Source organism: Hyposmocoma kahamanoa, unplaced genomic scaffold, assembly GCF_003589595.1.
Source record: "Hyposmocoma kahamanoa isolate Upper Pololo Valley unplaced genomic scaffold, ASM358959v1 66, whole genome shotgun sequence".
Taxonomy (NCBI): Eukaryota; Metazoa; Arthropoda; class Insecta; order Lepidoptera; family Cosmopterigidae; genus Hyposmocoma; species Hyposmocoma kahamanoa.
The window spans coordinates 14212395-14229510 of NW_020653854.1; the positions used below are offsets into that span (position 1 = coordinate 14212395).

The 17116-nt window shown below is 35.0% G+C and overlaps 1 long non-coding RNA gene across 1 annotated transcript; it reads left to right on the forward strand.

Annotated features, from left to right (window-relative positions):
- Positions 1–4185: 4185 nt before the first annotated feature.
- LOC113232011 lies at positions 4186–5897 on the forward strand. The gene is made up of 4 exons (XR_003310591.1): positions 4186–4606; positions 4777–4984; positions 5501–5599; positions 5834–5897. It is a non-coding gene; the product is annotated as an uncharacterized LOC113232011 (long non-coding RNA).
- Positions 5898–17116: the final 11219 nt, after the last annotated feature.

Genomic DNA, 17116 nt, shown 5'->3' on the forward strand with positions numbered 1-17116 from the left:
AAAGGAATCGTGTAATATAGCCTCTTCACCGCTAGTAGATACAAATTACGTCGAATTTTTAAAATTTGAATGGCTTCACGGCACAATAAAAAAATTAAAAGATTCGCTATTCATTTCTTTCTAATATTGGCAGTGCACCGGTCTAATTTGGACTAAGTAAACACATTCAGGGTCCTTTTTCGTATATATATATATATATATAGCAAGGAGTCTTATTGGCAACGATTTTTGAAGCTCAAAATTTTGATCATCATAGAAAACTCGGTTATAGGTAAGATATATTTTGAAAAGTGCGTGCAGAAACTTTACAATTTAGCTCCATCGTTCTTCCTTCGATCGACTAGAGTCCTTATGTCGTTGATATATCACTTGATCAACACATCTACCCATCTGTGTTTATGAAAATGTTTTTATTAAGTAGGTATTATCGCGAATATTGCTCCGTGACCCTTACTAACTAAAAATACTAACTAACTAAAAATCAGTGCTGGGAACGCATTACATTTTCCAGCAAATACTGAGTTAATGACCCTTTTGTTACCGCAGCTGACACCACACAAAGTATCTTTACACGTAGTGTCTTGTATTTTAATTAAATAATCTGTGGTGTAATTTCGTTTTCGTTTTGTTTGTAATTTTGTTCCGTAACTATTTATTTGTGTCTCAAGTAGGTATGAATGCTTTTTTTTGTATTTTTGTTTTTCTTATTTTAATTTTTTTCTCTGAGTTGTTTATTTCTATTTATTTATTCCTTTTTGTGTGGTGTCATTTGTGGTGTGCAAATAAATGAATTTTCTTTCTTTCTTCTTTCTAAAGAGAAGGAGAAGTACAATTTGAGTTTTAGAAGAAGTTCTAAAACTACAATTTGAGGTAGTTCCAGACTAAAGTAACTGGGCATTTTTTAGATAACGCGTACTATCGTCGGTCATATTGTCACGTAAAGTCTCTTATATACAGCTGATTTGTCTTCACGACCCGTCGCTTCAGACTGATCGAAACGACTAATCGATATAGGAAATGAAACTATTGTTCCAGATTTAAATCGCGTATATTTGTTTTCCAAACAAACCGACGTTTCGGGCCCTTTACAAGTCCCACGGTTGACAGTCAACCGTGACCATAGGTCCTGTAACGAGCACGAAACGTCGGTTTGTTTGAAAATACAAATATGCGCGATTTAAATTCGGAAAAATAGTTTAATTTCCTATGTGTAACAATCGCGAAAACCTAAAAACTCGATACAACTAATCGATAGTTTATGTTTATGTCATTAATGATCAAATTGAATTCCAGGGTGTAGCGACGGATCGATAGGATTATCGTGACGATCGATCGAAACGAGGATTTGTCTGTATGCGAAGGCATTTAGATCAGGTGAGATTTGTGGCGTGTACATCTATATTTAATTAAAAAAATGATAATACATCATAACTTCCACTCGCTGGTTGCGAATAAATCGATATTCCTATTAAATTATAACGCGTCAAGGAACACAAAATTTGTATATGCGTGATTGAACGCAGTAATTCAAACGAAAAGAGCAATCTAATGGGCCCGGTTATGTGGGGAAACGATTAACATAATAGAAAGCGAATATGCGAAACAATGACCTTCCCACAAATAGGGCAAAGATGCGAAAGGTATTTTTATAATAATGGAGAGTGTTTTGAAGGGTGAACTGAATTGAAGAGTGGCTGTTCACACATGAAGATTCATTTTTATAAATAGCGCCTAACTTTAATTTAGGAGTAATTACTTTAATGGTTAATTTTGTTATTTCTCCAATGTTATTTCGCCTTGAGGCGTTTGTCTTTCAATGTACTTTGAGTAGTAAGAACCTATTTTTATTATCTCCAGCGTCAAGTCCTGTATAGTGGCGAACTAGGGGATATTTCTATAAAACTTAGCAAATAGACGTAATTCCACGTACTTTTGAGGTCAGTTTTTTTTGTACTCTGTACTGAGATTATTCGTATCTCACTTCATTGGATCATCTGATTGGAGCATGACAATAAAAGGACAAATTCAAAATGTTCGTGCAAAACCTATTAATGTAATATTATAAAAGCAATTTTCTGACTATAAAATTCAATTTTGTTGGGTATAAAAAACATACCACTAAGTTTTTTGAATTCCTACTGCAACTAAATAAAAACATTCAGTACCTGTTCAAACTTTTTAGCAACTTGTCGTAGAACGTCTTCTAAAAGCTTTGAGCTGTGACAAATAAGCAGAAAAGTATCTGTGTAAGATTTTAATTAATTTTAAGAAAATTTTTAAGTTCCAATTAGATGTATTACAAACTTCATGGATAATTTGTACGGTTATAAAATGACACTCAAAAGAAAGGAAACGTACTAAACAAGTCACGGAACCGACGACTGTTGAACCCTATGAAAGTTTCAGAAAGTAGCTGAGGGAGAGCATGATTTTCAGTTGTAACATTCCATTAGCGGAGGCTTAGCATTTTTTCTTTCGTTAAAATTATACGTTTTCTTTCTGTAGTATTCCTTCCTTCCTGTGTAAGAAGTAACCCTTTTAGTTCTCCACTTTCCATTTGTTATGCAAAACATAACAAATATAATAATAAGTAAATAAATGTATGATGTACCACCTTTTGGTTCTGAGTAGTTAAGTGTAACGAAAAGTATTAAAGCAACTAATATATTGATATAACTTCCTGACGTTTATTTCAATAAAATGTAGTGTTGTCTAAATTAATATGATAATTTTTAACCAAAACTCCAACGGATTGCTTTTATTATAAAGTTGAAATTCCTTTAACAATTTATAGTTCAACGTATAAGATGATCTCAGAAGCACAAGGGTATTACAGGTAAAATATTAAGTATAATATTAAATCGATAGTAATCGATTTCATACATTTTTCAATAGATTAACTAGGGCTCAGTTCCGTAACTCCTAAGTAGTCGCAAGTTCATATAACTTAGATCGTTAATTGCAAAGTCGGCCTTAACAATACTAATCGAATTATGTGACTGTGAATCTGTACCAACCACTCCTATACATAGAAAAATAATTGATATCTCACGATTACTTAGTTTTACAAAGCAGTAGTTTTAGAGCCCAGTTCTCAAATTTGAGAGGTCGTATGGCACTTGCGTCTTTCATGAAAATGAAAAGGGTGTTGTGCTAAAAAGTCGTGATTGCGCAACATACGGGAGTAAACCGGAGTGACGAGCGCAGAACAACTATTTCGTTTGGCCATGGACAGGAACAAATTTGCCATATTGACGGCCAAGCTACTGATAGTGGAGAGGTATTTTAAGAAGAAGAATGGCACTTGCAATAAAAATCCGCGTGTTATCGTACCCATTTACTATGACCGTCTGCCCGCTACTCTCAGACTTGAACCATCTGACAAAACATTTAGGCGCCAGCTGAAAGACCTTTTCTTGGAAAACCTTTTATACTCTCTAAATGAATTCATGGAACTTAAAATATAACGCTATTTAGTATTTTCTAATTTATTTATATTAATTTTTATCACACTGACATACTTTTGTACTATTTCCTCCAATTTGAATACACAATTCAATGATACCAATATTAATAATAATATATATTATGGATATATTAATATACCAATATATTAATATATATAATATATTACCAATTCTGAAGAATGAATTGGTAATTTTATGATTAATGTGTATTTTTCATTTTATAATTTTCAATTTTGTGTGACGCTCTCAATATAATTTCTTATACCTTGACGTGTAGTGTAATTTATACTGTAATATTATATTTGAGAAATAAATGAATCTGAATCTGGATGGTTTCAATCCCCGTGGCAGCAATAGCAACTTTAATTACGAAGTTACGTATAGGCCAGGGGCGTGCAACTGCCATACATTGAAGAGTTTGATTTTTTGTTTGTTTGTTGCTGCCATCTAACAAACTGACCTCAGAATTAATAAGACACAGTTGCTTCTATAGAGATATAGATGGCATCACCATTGCATTAAATTAAGGAGAAAACAATTTTCTCAGAAAAAAAACCTGCGTGTAAAGAAACGTAAACGGAAACAGGTAATGCCATACATAAAAATCCCAAAAGTTATCTGACGTTAATGAACGTACCCACTACACGATTTAAATTTTTAAGTTAGAATTTAGAGTCTTGCAATCTGCTTATTACCATCAAATATAAAATTGCATTTTTAAAATGCTGTAAAACCTTGGAAAGTAATTTTATTCATTGCATTTTTTGACGAATGCGATTGCGTGATTAATAAAATGGTAACACTACGACTTGCTATGAAAAAAAATTTCATCCGCGTTTTCGTACTGTTCATTTTGTGGCGTTATAGTTTCAAAGTGTTCAATTGTTGTTTCCTCCTTGAATTACCCTACCTGGCCTGAAATTTGATACTGCTGCTTGCTTCCACATCCGACCCGGCGATCCTAAGGACCTGTGTTTCTGCTTATTGTACCCTACCTGACCTGAAGTTGGACACTGCAACTTGCTTGCATATTCGACCTGGCGCAACTCACGGACTCCGAGACTCCTCCACGTGTTACGTACGAAAGTTAAAAAACATGCCAAATAATCCTAAATGCTATTTTGGACGTACGGGTGGCGGTAAGTAATTCTCCATGCTACTCTAAACTGTATCTGAGCATGTAATAGTCTCAAATAAGTTAAAATAAGTAAGACACTGGGCTTGAAATGCTGGTGTAATTAAGAAAGCGGCTCATAAAGAGGCTTTCAAAATAGCGCCTTATAAAAAATATGTTTACTTTTTGTTTTAGGGACACTGCACCAATTTCCCGATAGGGCCAAAGACCGACAAACCGAACGATTTAAGAAGTGGAAAACGGTGCTTTTACCAGACGCCCAACAAAAAGGCAATGCATACATATTTAATATGATTCGTCTATGTAAGACATTTTGAAGACTGTTACAAATCCAAGACCAGTCACCGACTAACAAGAAATGCTGTTCCAACATTACATCTAGGTGCACCATATTTTCTTACTACTTTTTTCTTTTAGGGTACATCTTACAACTGATGTGACGATGATTCTTTAAGGCTTTATTTACATAATGTAATAATTTTTCTAAATAGCTGTTTTCGCTATTCAATATAAATAACTATTTAGAAAAAATAGACTCATTGGAATGTAATATCATTTTAAATACCTAATGTGACAGTATGTTCAGATTTAATTTTACACAAAGTGCTCTGTCCCGGCAAGAAAGAGCTGGTTTGGGGTCGAATGAATTTTCTTTGTGTTTCTATTGTAACTTGGTATAAAATAATATAAAAGTAGTGTAGTATTTTCACAAAAAAGCATATGAAAATCATGGTAGTAAAATTATCAAGATTTTTCAAGAACAACAATATTTGTTGTGAGACCAGTCTGACCATCAATCTGACCAATGGAAAACAATTAGATTTTTCGCCTAGCAGGTTGTTAGGTCTAGATAAAGACAGAAGTGATTAAACATATAACTATTAATAATTCCTTATAGAACAAACTTCTGCACCAACAACATTAAATGTGACCACTGCAGCTAATCCTGAGGTATCTCCAAGTTGTTCACAAAATGGGCAAGGAATGCAGTCTATCGGTATGTTTTAGAGTGCAGGTCATTTTTATAATGGAACTTTCTGTAATTGACCCTTCAATCCCATAATACTCTCCAATAATAAGGCATATTAATACTACTTTGTTGAATTTGAAATAAAATTTTATAAAAAGTTTAAAACAGTTGAACCGCCCCAGACTGCCTCATAGTAAATATTTACTTAATAAATACATTTTTTTTCATAGTGATGCTTAACCCCCTATTATTTTATTACAGAGCAAATGTCTTCAGCTTTAATTGAAGAGCCTGAACCAGAGACTTCTACAAGTCAACAGAAAAATTTGAAAAGAGGATACTCAGTTTGTTTTAGTACGTTTAGATTAGTTGTAAATTGTATGTATGTATGTTTGTAAACACTTTATTGTACCACAAAACAAGTAAATATAAGTTAACAACGTAAAACAAAAGTAATATATGTGTACAAAGGCGAGTTTATCCCATAGAGGGATTTATTCCAACTAACCTTTTTGTACTTAATTGTATTTTTAATAAAACAGAATTTCTAACATGTATCCATGTTTTTTTTTTAACAGAGAAATCAATAATCTTCGTGTGGTCGATTATTTCTGTTTTAAAGTCCCAAGATTATTGATTTTTTTGTAAATGTATTTAAAATCCCGTATTTTTATTTAGGCTAAAACAACTAGATCCTCTAACGCCATCTGCTGGATTTTGTAGGAAACGGATGGCGCGACATCTATGTTTCCCACCTCGTAATTAAAATACCGAACTATAGAGTTGCGCATCTATCTCAAATATATAGTGTATGATCTATGGTATAGGCTTAGAATAATAACGCATAGAATGATAGTTTCATAAAAAACGAACTGTCACAAGTGAGGCAAAAATCAAATTCATGTAAGCGTAAGCAACTTGTATTTACGCTCGTCGGCACGCACACAAATATACAAATAATGAGGCCATGGAATAACATTTCCCTCAAAAGTGGGGAAATTGTATCTTGCTTAACTCATCGTTAAGTTAGAAAGTGCCTACAGATTTGCTCGATTTTGTCGATCGTTACTGTCGATCAGGTGCCTACAGATATGCTCGATTTTGTCGATCGCTACTGTTGATCGACAACGTCAAGTGACAGGAATTTTCAAAAATTTATTTTTGGTAATCCTTATGGAAATGGCATTTATATCTGAATACACGAAGGCGGACACGACTTTTCTCATTTCTAAATCCAAGATGGCGGACACGTCTTTTGAAATAAATGCAATATGGGAATTGTTTTCGAGGTATTCGAGGTGCTCATCACGAATATGGCATTTATTTCTAAATCGAAGATGGCGGACACGACTTTTGAAATAAATGCAATATGGGTATCATTTTCGAGGTATTTAGGGGGGTGCTCATTACGAATATGGCACTCATTTCTAAATCCAAGATGGCGGGCACGATTTTCATATAATGGCAAGTTGGGGATCGTTTTCGAGGTATTTGGGGGTGCTCATTAGGAATATAGCACTTATTTGTAAATCCAAGATGGCGGACATGACTTTTCAAATAATAGCAAGTGGGGTGTCGTTTTCGAGGTATTTGGGGGTGCTCATTAAGAACATGGCACTAATTTCTAAATCCAAGATGGCGGGCACGATTTTTCGAATAATGGCAAGTTGGGTGTCGTTTTCAAGGTATTAGGGGCTGCTCATTCCGAATATAGCACATATTTCTAAATCCAAGATGGCAAAGAATTAGAAGAAGAAGAATTAGAAGTCTTGTCCCCCATCTTGTATTCAGATATACATGACATTTCCTTATGGTTTACCAAAAATACATTTTTGAAAATTGTTGTCAACCATCTTGGATTTAGAAATTAATGCTACATTCGTAATACATATACATACAAGCACTCTAAAACTCCTCGAACACGTCTATAATTCTCAATCGTTACTGTCGATCGACATTGTCGAGCAAATCTGTAGGCACCTTATTAAATACTACCCAATTCTTATTTAACTCATATATGAACAAAAACCTACAAGCGAGTTAAGTGCGACTATCGAATTTGAATATATAAATAGCCTGATGTTATCTGTGGGTATGTTTACATGAAAAGTACACGATAACAATTAAGAACCTGAACCTGAAAGTTAGTTATACACGATTTTGGAGAACTGACGATGACTTTTTAATTAGAGTTAGTTTCCTGAAATAATTTTAGTTAGAACTTTTAAGTCTGGGCAAGACAATTTTTTTAAATGAGTGTATGATGAACAAGAATAATGATTTTTCACATGAAACTAATGAAGGCAAATACTAAATATGTTTCGTAAAAATAGCTAACGTAAATTCCCTACAATGTTGTTGCGGCGGTGTACATTTGTAGAAATTTTACAATAGTCGCGATATTGCCTATTCTCAAAAAATTACGTAATATAATTATTTTGAAACAGAATAGCAAAATGGGGAGAAAACACCCGTTACCTTGCAACATTTTCGTAAATTGTTGCAACGAAATTAATTTGCTGTTTTAGTGAATATTTATATAAAATTACAAGTTGAAACGCGTTATTTCCTTGTGGAATGTGATGTTAGTGTCTATTTTATATTTGTCTGATCTATTTTTAAACCCAATTACCGCACATTTCGTCATTTTAGCAAAAATTTTTGAGCTGCTCGCGGTGTAACTTGACCTTGAGCACTGACAGCCCGCTCGCTCGTGTAAGCCCATACAATTTGCCTCACTTAACGTGTGCGGGCTAGGTTTCTATGCGTTGTTATTCTAAGCGTATAGGTATATGTGAATGTTTGCAATATAGGAATACCCACGGAAGTAAAAAAATAAGTGGAAATGGCGTCAAACGATTAGTATCGAAACCGGTATCACCACACGAACACATTTGAAAACGTAATTTTACATTAGTACTTGGATATAATTTTGATTGGTTACAAATTATCAAACGAAATGAGACAATAATGAAAAAGTTTTGGTAAAAAGAATTGACACTTATTCGAATGCAATAAGGTTTTATCATTACTAGTTATATAAAGTTAAGAATCCCATGAACATTACCTTTTTGGAACAAAAGCAACAAGTTGACAATCTACAGATATGGATGTGACATTTAATTGATATCGACATTATGTTTCATAACTAAAGGAATATTGAACTAGGCATTGTTTTATACTTGCTATAATTAGTCTTAACCATGAAGTATATGGAAATGGCATTTAAAGCAATTTCTTCGAGAACTAGCTTAGCTGATTTTTACACGCACTTATTTGTTACCAAATATGCATATGGTTTTATATTAATTGATATGCAGGTGTGCGCGTATACGTAGCTACGCGCAATGATCGCAGTATTAATGATTTATTGTACTGTCATCGTACTTTCATTAACATATTACTAGATTTCTAGACTACCCATTCACTGGAAGGGTTGCATATTTTTTGAAGAATTGATGATGATGATGAATGAAATGAGTGAATGACCCACTAAAGCGCCACATGGTGGTTAAAAGTCTTGCTCAATTTTAAAATCTTATGTTGGACTTTTAGATAAATGTTTATAATAAAAAAACATAGCATTAAATATTATTGTATTTTTGCTACAAGTAATAAAAAGTAACAAGTTTGAGAATAAAATATATTGTAACTTTAGCATACAATACAGAATGAAACAAAACCTCTTGTTTAAGTCGAAACATTTTATTTTTAAATAAAATTTAAAGAAAAGGGCTTAGAAAAATAGTGAATAATTTATTTTATACAAGCTAGGCATTATTAGCAGAAGAACGCTCCTTGACAAAATAATTTACATTGTGCTGGCGTTGCCTACCAACTAAACGCGCCGCATGCATTGTCGCGATATAAGCACGGGATAGCGCATGCAAATAAAACATACAGTTTGTGCCAAAGGAAATATGCATAACTGCGTTTTCGCCACTCTCTTACGTCTGACTACCTATCACGGTACGCAACAGAATGGTCGTATTTTTGTCAAGTCTAAGTGAGATTTCCTCTTTGGTGGCGGAGTTGTAAGGTACGCTTACTTCCCTACGCCTCTGGAAGCGTCTCTCCAGTTCCCAGAAACCTAGGCTAACTAGCTAGGGAAACTAGGCTAGAGAGACCGGAGAATGTCTAGCTCGTCCTCTACAAGCTCTATGGTCTAGTAGGTACTGGAGATGTCAGTCGCAGTGTCGTGCGACAATGTCCGGACATAACTTTCAACTTGAAGCGCAACTCACGAGGCCCGCGAGTCTCCTTCCCTTAGGCCCTCGTCTATACCTCTGAAAGGGTTGTAACTCTAACAACCGTGATCAAGATCACGGCAGTAAAACAGGAAACTTCCGGTCCACAAAATTTATTAAAAGAAGTAAAGTAAAACGAGAGGTAAAGTAAAAAAGCCCTTATCGGGTTGTATTATGTTGAATTACAGATATTGGATAGAGTGTTATTCGCTCATTATGGTCGATACATGATTTACATGGATTGTATTATGATTAAACTTGAAAATAATAAAAAATTAGACAATTTGATTTAGTAGTTCTGTCCGCTATCGCGGTCAAGCAGAGAGTCACTGTGGTACGAAGCAAAAATGAGAAAGCGAAGGAAGATGGAACAATTCAAATTTAAAATTTAAATACAGTCAAAAGAAAAAATGGTACGATATAAAAAGGTGAGATGACGGTGTAAGGAGGTCACACAATCACACCTCTACTAAGATGCACTATTATTGAGTGTGTGCATTATCTATACCCAAATCCGGGTCCACCAGAGAAGCTCGTGAAGGCGTATCACTGGCGGAGGACTTGGCCCGGACACCCGCCATACCCTGGTCTTACCGCCGGGCCTGTAGTCTCCCCGGAACTATCTATCTTTCGGGGCGGTAGATAGGGATCGTTCAATCAGAACTGCCTATTTACGAAGACGTTAACAAACCAATCTTTCAGGTAAGACCTGTGTCCGCACACGCTGTGTAATCTACACCTGTACCTGTTTCTCCATGATTTCACTTCACTGTTAATATCACTGCACATTGAGTGACAAAGTAGCAAAGTAGACCCACTAATCGTCGGAGCAGTATTTTCGTAATGTTCTAAAAGCACAAGGCGACGCTAGAATATATACAATCAACCATTGCTGTAACGTTTATTCATTGCCATGAGTATTTACCGTCCGTTTAATTATTATTCGGTTCGCTTTGTAGCTCATCTCAATTCACAACGGATATTAACATGTTAAGGGAGAGGACAATGTTGGTGTAAACATTGCGTCTCACGTTGAGTCCATTAGCCTCGTCGACGACTGCACTGCCCCGAGTTGATTACAAGTCAATGTCTTTGGGCTTAAGCGTCGCCAAGACCTGCCTCTCCTTGGCAAGGGAATGTCTGTTATGCCAGCGAATTCCCACGTCACGCCATATGTACGCTCCATTTGGCGTTTACGCTACGCCTACCGCGAGATTACTTTAATTTTTAAAGAACCTATGCTACACATATGTTCTTCAGTGACGACACCGTTTTATGTACTAACCAAACTTATTATAAGCTATTTGTTGACATGCATATGTGTAGGACTGTACGTGTACATTAATTACCCTCACATTAACTTTAAAAGGATTCAATTTTTTTATATACTGTCATTGACCTAGGTCAATGTATACTGGAATTAACTTTGTCCAATTTATTTCACAAAATGTGCAAAATTTTAATCGTTTTTAGTGTAAACTTCCTCTCATTTAGATTACGAAATTTATATTTATGTGTACGAAATTTGTTGTAGAGTTCCGTACCTCAAAAGTAAGAAATTATTTTTACAAATTATGAAACTTAATACTTCCTTGTATAGGTACATACTCCATAGCCAATTTCACATTAAGACAAATACAAATATCTTATCAAAACGAACCCAAACACGTTTATTATTATTTACTTTGTACCGTCGAGAAATTCCTATATAGATGTTTCTACAGATTTTATTGACTCCATTATTAGGACGCATCTAGGCAGTGCTGTCTCAGCTCATCATACATACAAGAGTCTAGGAAATTCTCTAAGGAATGACACTTGGTTACAGCATGAGAGCAAGACTATAAGATTAATGCTAGTGTCTAACCTAATTTGCATATTTGTGTAGAATTTTAGTAGCAGTAGAACTGCTTGTGAAAGAGTTTTTCCATGGAAGTACTGTCAGTATAAGGTGAACATTACTGCGTTCAGGTTTTAGGGTAAAGGTGCTGGTGAAATTACAGGCACATGGGACTTGTCAACTTACGTCTCAGAGTGACGTGCGCAGTGGTAGTGCTCCTCAGATCTTTGCGATTTATAACTCTGAGTGACACTGCAATGGCTATGCGTGTCGCTTACCACCAAGCGCATGACATGTTCGTCCCGTCACTTTATATCCTTAAAAAAAGTACCGTCCAAAAAGTATGAGTCTGAATGCCTAAAGAAAATATTAATATTTTTTATAATTAATTTAAAATATTAATTTAGTTATATCTAAAAATAAAAAAGTAAACGTTGAGAGTGTTAGGAGGGAAATATTAATAGTGCTTCGTTAGTTTAGTATGATATTAGAAACCTTTAAAATGAATATTAAAATTAATTTAAGATGTTTGTAATTCAAAGGCCTGAGTGTACTACAACTGTAATCGATAGGCGTGTCGCTTATCACTCGTCAAACACGTACGTACGTACATTAAAATCAACTTGCAAGTTATCAATGTACTACTAATGTAACAAACTACAGGTGTTAAATATTTTCAGATTATTCGCGTGTGTGTTTGACTATCTGTCATTCATAATAATTATTTTTGAAATTTATTTCCTTACAACTTAACAGTGCTAATTAGTGTTTACAACGGTCAAAATTTTTAATAGTTTTAAAAAATATTTTTGATAATTTTAGTTAAGGAAACATTAAAAATATGAACTCTAAAACAAAAACGGTAGTTATGTCATTTTATCCAAGTTTTGGTACAGAACCTTCATGACACGATATTAAGTTGTGCTTGACTAGGTTTTTTTAAAATATTACAATATTTCTCTCGTACTTTGCATTTAATGAATTCAATCTTGATATAGGACTCCTAAAAATATCTCATTAAAACAAACGACCTCCATAAATTTAAATTCTAACTTGGTCTTTAAAATATTCTTCAAAAATGTAGTCATTTTGTTTATTTAGAATAATCCGTAAAGGGAGTTTCTAAGTTTTTAATATTAGTACGTTTAAGTACTACATTACACATTTTTTTCTGATTTTCAACACGAATGATTATTATTAGTTACGGGTTTCTTACCATAGTATTAATTTAATTTTAATTTTCCTTATATTTCAGAGCGGGGTTGCACGCTCCATGGTCAAAGTTAACCGGTGAGAGGCCGATGATCATCTGTCGAAATATCGGGAAAATAACTCTTTTGAACTCTTTGACTTTAGAATACAGTTTGTTTCATCTGACTGTCACTTGCTTTTACATTGTGACGTCATTTTAGAAATTGGTTGTCTACATCACCATGAATTTAACTCGTGAAAATTTTCGTAGTATGATTATGTACGAATTTAAGTGTAATTTAACCGATCAGCGGAGCTTCAGTCGGTTTCAAACTGCTTTTGGCGATAAAACACTATACCCGCTCACGCGATACATGCAGCCGTAGACGCATACCACACCTAGAGGTGAGTGATTTTATACCGATTTATCGAATATCGAAGTTATAACAGGTAAAAGAACTAATACTAATTGCTATTTCGGTAACTACTCTAGCAAACCATAAAGTTTTTAATGCCTGGGTCTGTCATTTAAAAAAAAAAATATTTTCAAACAACAATATTTATTTATTTTTAAACAACTGCAAAAATACGTCACGACAATCGTGTGTGTTATTGTTTGGGCTGGTGATTTCGGTGTTTATTTATTGAAAACATACCGTAAGTAGCGTTTTTTAAGTTTACCCTGAATGTAAATGTTTATAAACTATACCTTAAGGAGTAATTTCATGGTAAACGTTAGAACCACTCAAACGGAATATTATCATATTTACCCAAGTACACCAAAAATTTCATTAGTGCTTTTTAAGTGCAGGATTTGCGGTGTATTACTGCATTTTATTTGAGATGTTTTGTTGTAGTACGGAGGGTATTTATTTAGCAATGCAGAATAATAATTTTTATTTATAAAAACTTGTATTTAAACTGAATCCTTCTCTAATTTGCGAAACCAAATAGCCGCCATTTTGCGGTAGGGTGAGCGCATCGCGTGAGCGGCTATAAGACGACTATCTATAGCTGGTTTGCTGAATTCAAACACGATCGTGTGAATGTCGCCCGTCCACTACTGTGAACAACAAAAACATCGATGCTGTGCGCCGTATGATCAAAAGAGACAGGCATGTGATGTACCATGAGATTCGGGCATCTTTAGGCATAGGCATGAGTCAAATATAATCAATACTACACAAACATTTGGATGTGAAAAAGCGGTGCTCTCGGTGGGTCCCACACAATTTGACTGAGGCTCAAAAAACGGATCGCGTCACTTAGTGCAATGCCATGTTTACCAGATTCAACGAAGAGGCTTCAAATTTGGTGTTGGAGATAGTAACAGGTGACGAAACACGGATGTATAGTTACGATCTCAAAACAAAGCAGCAACCGAGCGTATGGATCTTTTGAGATGAGCCGAAACCAGCCAAAGTGGTGCGCGTGCAAAGTGCCTTTAAGCGGATGATTGCTTTTTTTTTAATAAAACTGGATACGTGGCTACTGTTGCTTTGGAGAATCGTTGTACCATGAATAGTGATTGGTACACGATCATTTGTTTGCCGGAAGTTATTGACAAACTCCGTAAAAATAACCGTAAACGCCGTATCATCTGGCACCACGATAATGCCAGTTCTTACACGGCCAGACAGACAAATGAATTTTTGAAGGTGAACAACGTTGACCTTATGAGCCTTCCCGCGTACAGTCCCGACCTGGCACCTTGTGACTTTTGTTTATTTCAAAAAATTAAGAACCAGTTACGCGGTCAACGATTTTCATCACCTGAAGAAGCTGTCGAATAGTATGAAAAATATGTGTCAGAGATTGTCACGGGGCAACGGAATTCACTCTGGGGCACTTCCTAGAACATCCAGACCAGAACCAATTTAGAAAAGTTCAATTCCCAAATTAGTTCTACCGGAAATTGAACACACACACACACATAGACAACCATACTCACGAGAGAAATAATGTAGGTCATACAAATATTTCTCCCGCCCCGGGAGTCGAACCTGGGACTTCTGCTTGGCATGCTAACCGTCCGGCCGCTAATGTAAGAAACCTGAAAAGTAGTGATAATAATCATTTAGTGACTAAACACGAAACTATCTGTACAGATTAGTAGAGCTTATATACCTTTCGGATACTTATTTCGTTAAAGTATAACTTATTAAGTTTATCAATTACTGCCTAATTCACTTAAAGAGAGTAAATAAGTAACGTCTTTCTATTAGCATATTCAACACGGTGAAGTTGTTAATTACATTTAAGAGGTTATAATATTCCTCAATCTGTCAAAAGTCCAAGCAATCAAAAATCAGAGTTTGGTACGGAGTTCTTCCCACTTTCAGTGCAAACTTTGGACAGCTTAAAACTCGTGGTATTCTATTACAATTTGATGAGTAAGTGATTTGCATTTACAAGTATTTTGGATCAATAAGTTTTTCTGTTTGGTTAGGGGGCATTAATAGATGTTTGCCCTCCACCTGGAGGACTAGTCCCACATGACTCTTGAGCCTCTCTGGTCTCGATATATACTTATAAAGCATTTCCTTCCTGTAAACAAAAAAAAATGGAACATTAATAGATATGGTTCCGTCTCATGTTATTTAACTCAACACATGTCCTAGAGATACACTGTGTCCCATGCTTTCAGTAACACTTTTTTTTTTATTTAAAAATTGCAATATTTTATTTTAGTGTATGTATGATGTTTTACGGTCTGGAGCTCACTTGGTAAAAATGATTAACCGGGGCTTTGGCAAACAGAGGCTGGTTCAAGTCCACTCAGATCGAAAAAAAAATTGTATGTGTTAATATATATTTTTTTAAATGGTGAATGAAAACTTGACACCGCTTCTCCAGGACGCTGACGTGACGGGTTAAAACACTCACACCAATTATCTGCTGCTGATTTTTACTTGCGACGTTCTTGTACCTTCTTGTACCACCTTTGTAAAATTTAAATCTTATTTAATTATCTAATTTAATTTATTCATAACAGTAATAAAAATTTACAGGGTTCATTAAAGTCATATGTCTAAAAATCCCGCAGCTTTCTAATGACAGGAACCTGTGTAGGTACTACAAGTTTTGGAAATTCATTCCCCATATATGCCCGTAACTATTTTAGTCTTCGATTTTTGTTATTTTTGGATATATTGGAGTAAATGTGAATAGAAATGGATCTGAATTATCACTTTTGTGAAAAAAGTACTGGAAAATGGTTTTTAGAGCTGGGTCACTAACGACCCACTGGGCACATACCGACCCTTTAGAAGTTTAGTAGAGAATTAAAAGTAATTGATATCAAAGTGAAAATAGATTGTAAAATCCAACTATTGCTACATTTGATGGAATAGAGCAAAACATTTGTCATGTAATCCAATGGCACATTTTTTACAGGATTTTGTAGTTTTATTTTTGCATACAGCACGTCTTCTTTTTTGTTTCATCAGGATCATGTGATCAGCTTAATAGATATGGACAGAAGAAGGAATCTGTTTTGGTGTTGAAGGATCTGAAGGACCTGGCTTCACTTCCGGCATTCCATATATCATTAGAAGTGTCCTACTTATAGATCGTCTTAATTCCAAAGTGTCTACAGAGGCACCGTGAGACTTAGCCAGAAGGGTGGCATTATTGATTTGCTTACTTGGCAAACTTATAACGCTGCTATTATTCCAACGTACAACTATAATATTTGACTGTTCATCTGCACAGAAGTCGTTAATCCTCTTTCTTTTTTCTTCATAACTTTTTCATCCATCAGTGGGCATTTTTCTGTTCTGTTATTTCTAACAGTACCAGTAACATTTATTCCTTTTTTCTATAAATTTTCTAATAGCTGGTGGCTGCGTCTATTGGCCGCACTTTGGAATAAATGCCTTTCTTTCCCATTTACGACTTGTTTTTACAGGTTTCCTTTTCAATGTAACTTTTCTAATCTTAGAGGATCTTGAAGTACTTCGCCGAGAAATCTCATCTTCACTTTCCTAAAAATATTGCAATTTATTGATGACTAACTCTGCGGGTGCCTGAAATCAGGATTTTAACAACAGTATCCGTGGCCGAACGGTTACCATGCCTCACGCAGGTCCCAAGTTCGATTCCCGGGCCATACAAATTTTATCGAAAAAATTAATAGACTGTCTGGGAAACCCAAGGACCGGCAAAGTAGCTTGCCCAACGCATTAGCATAGCAATACAAAGGGGGAACGCTGCCAGCATCTTGGGCACCTTGCCACGGGGACCCAATTTTATTCATATAATTTA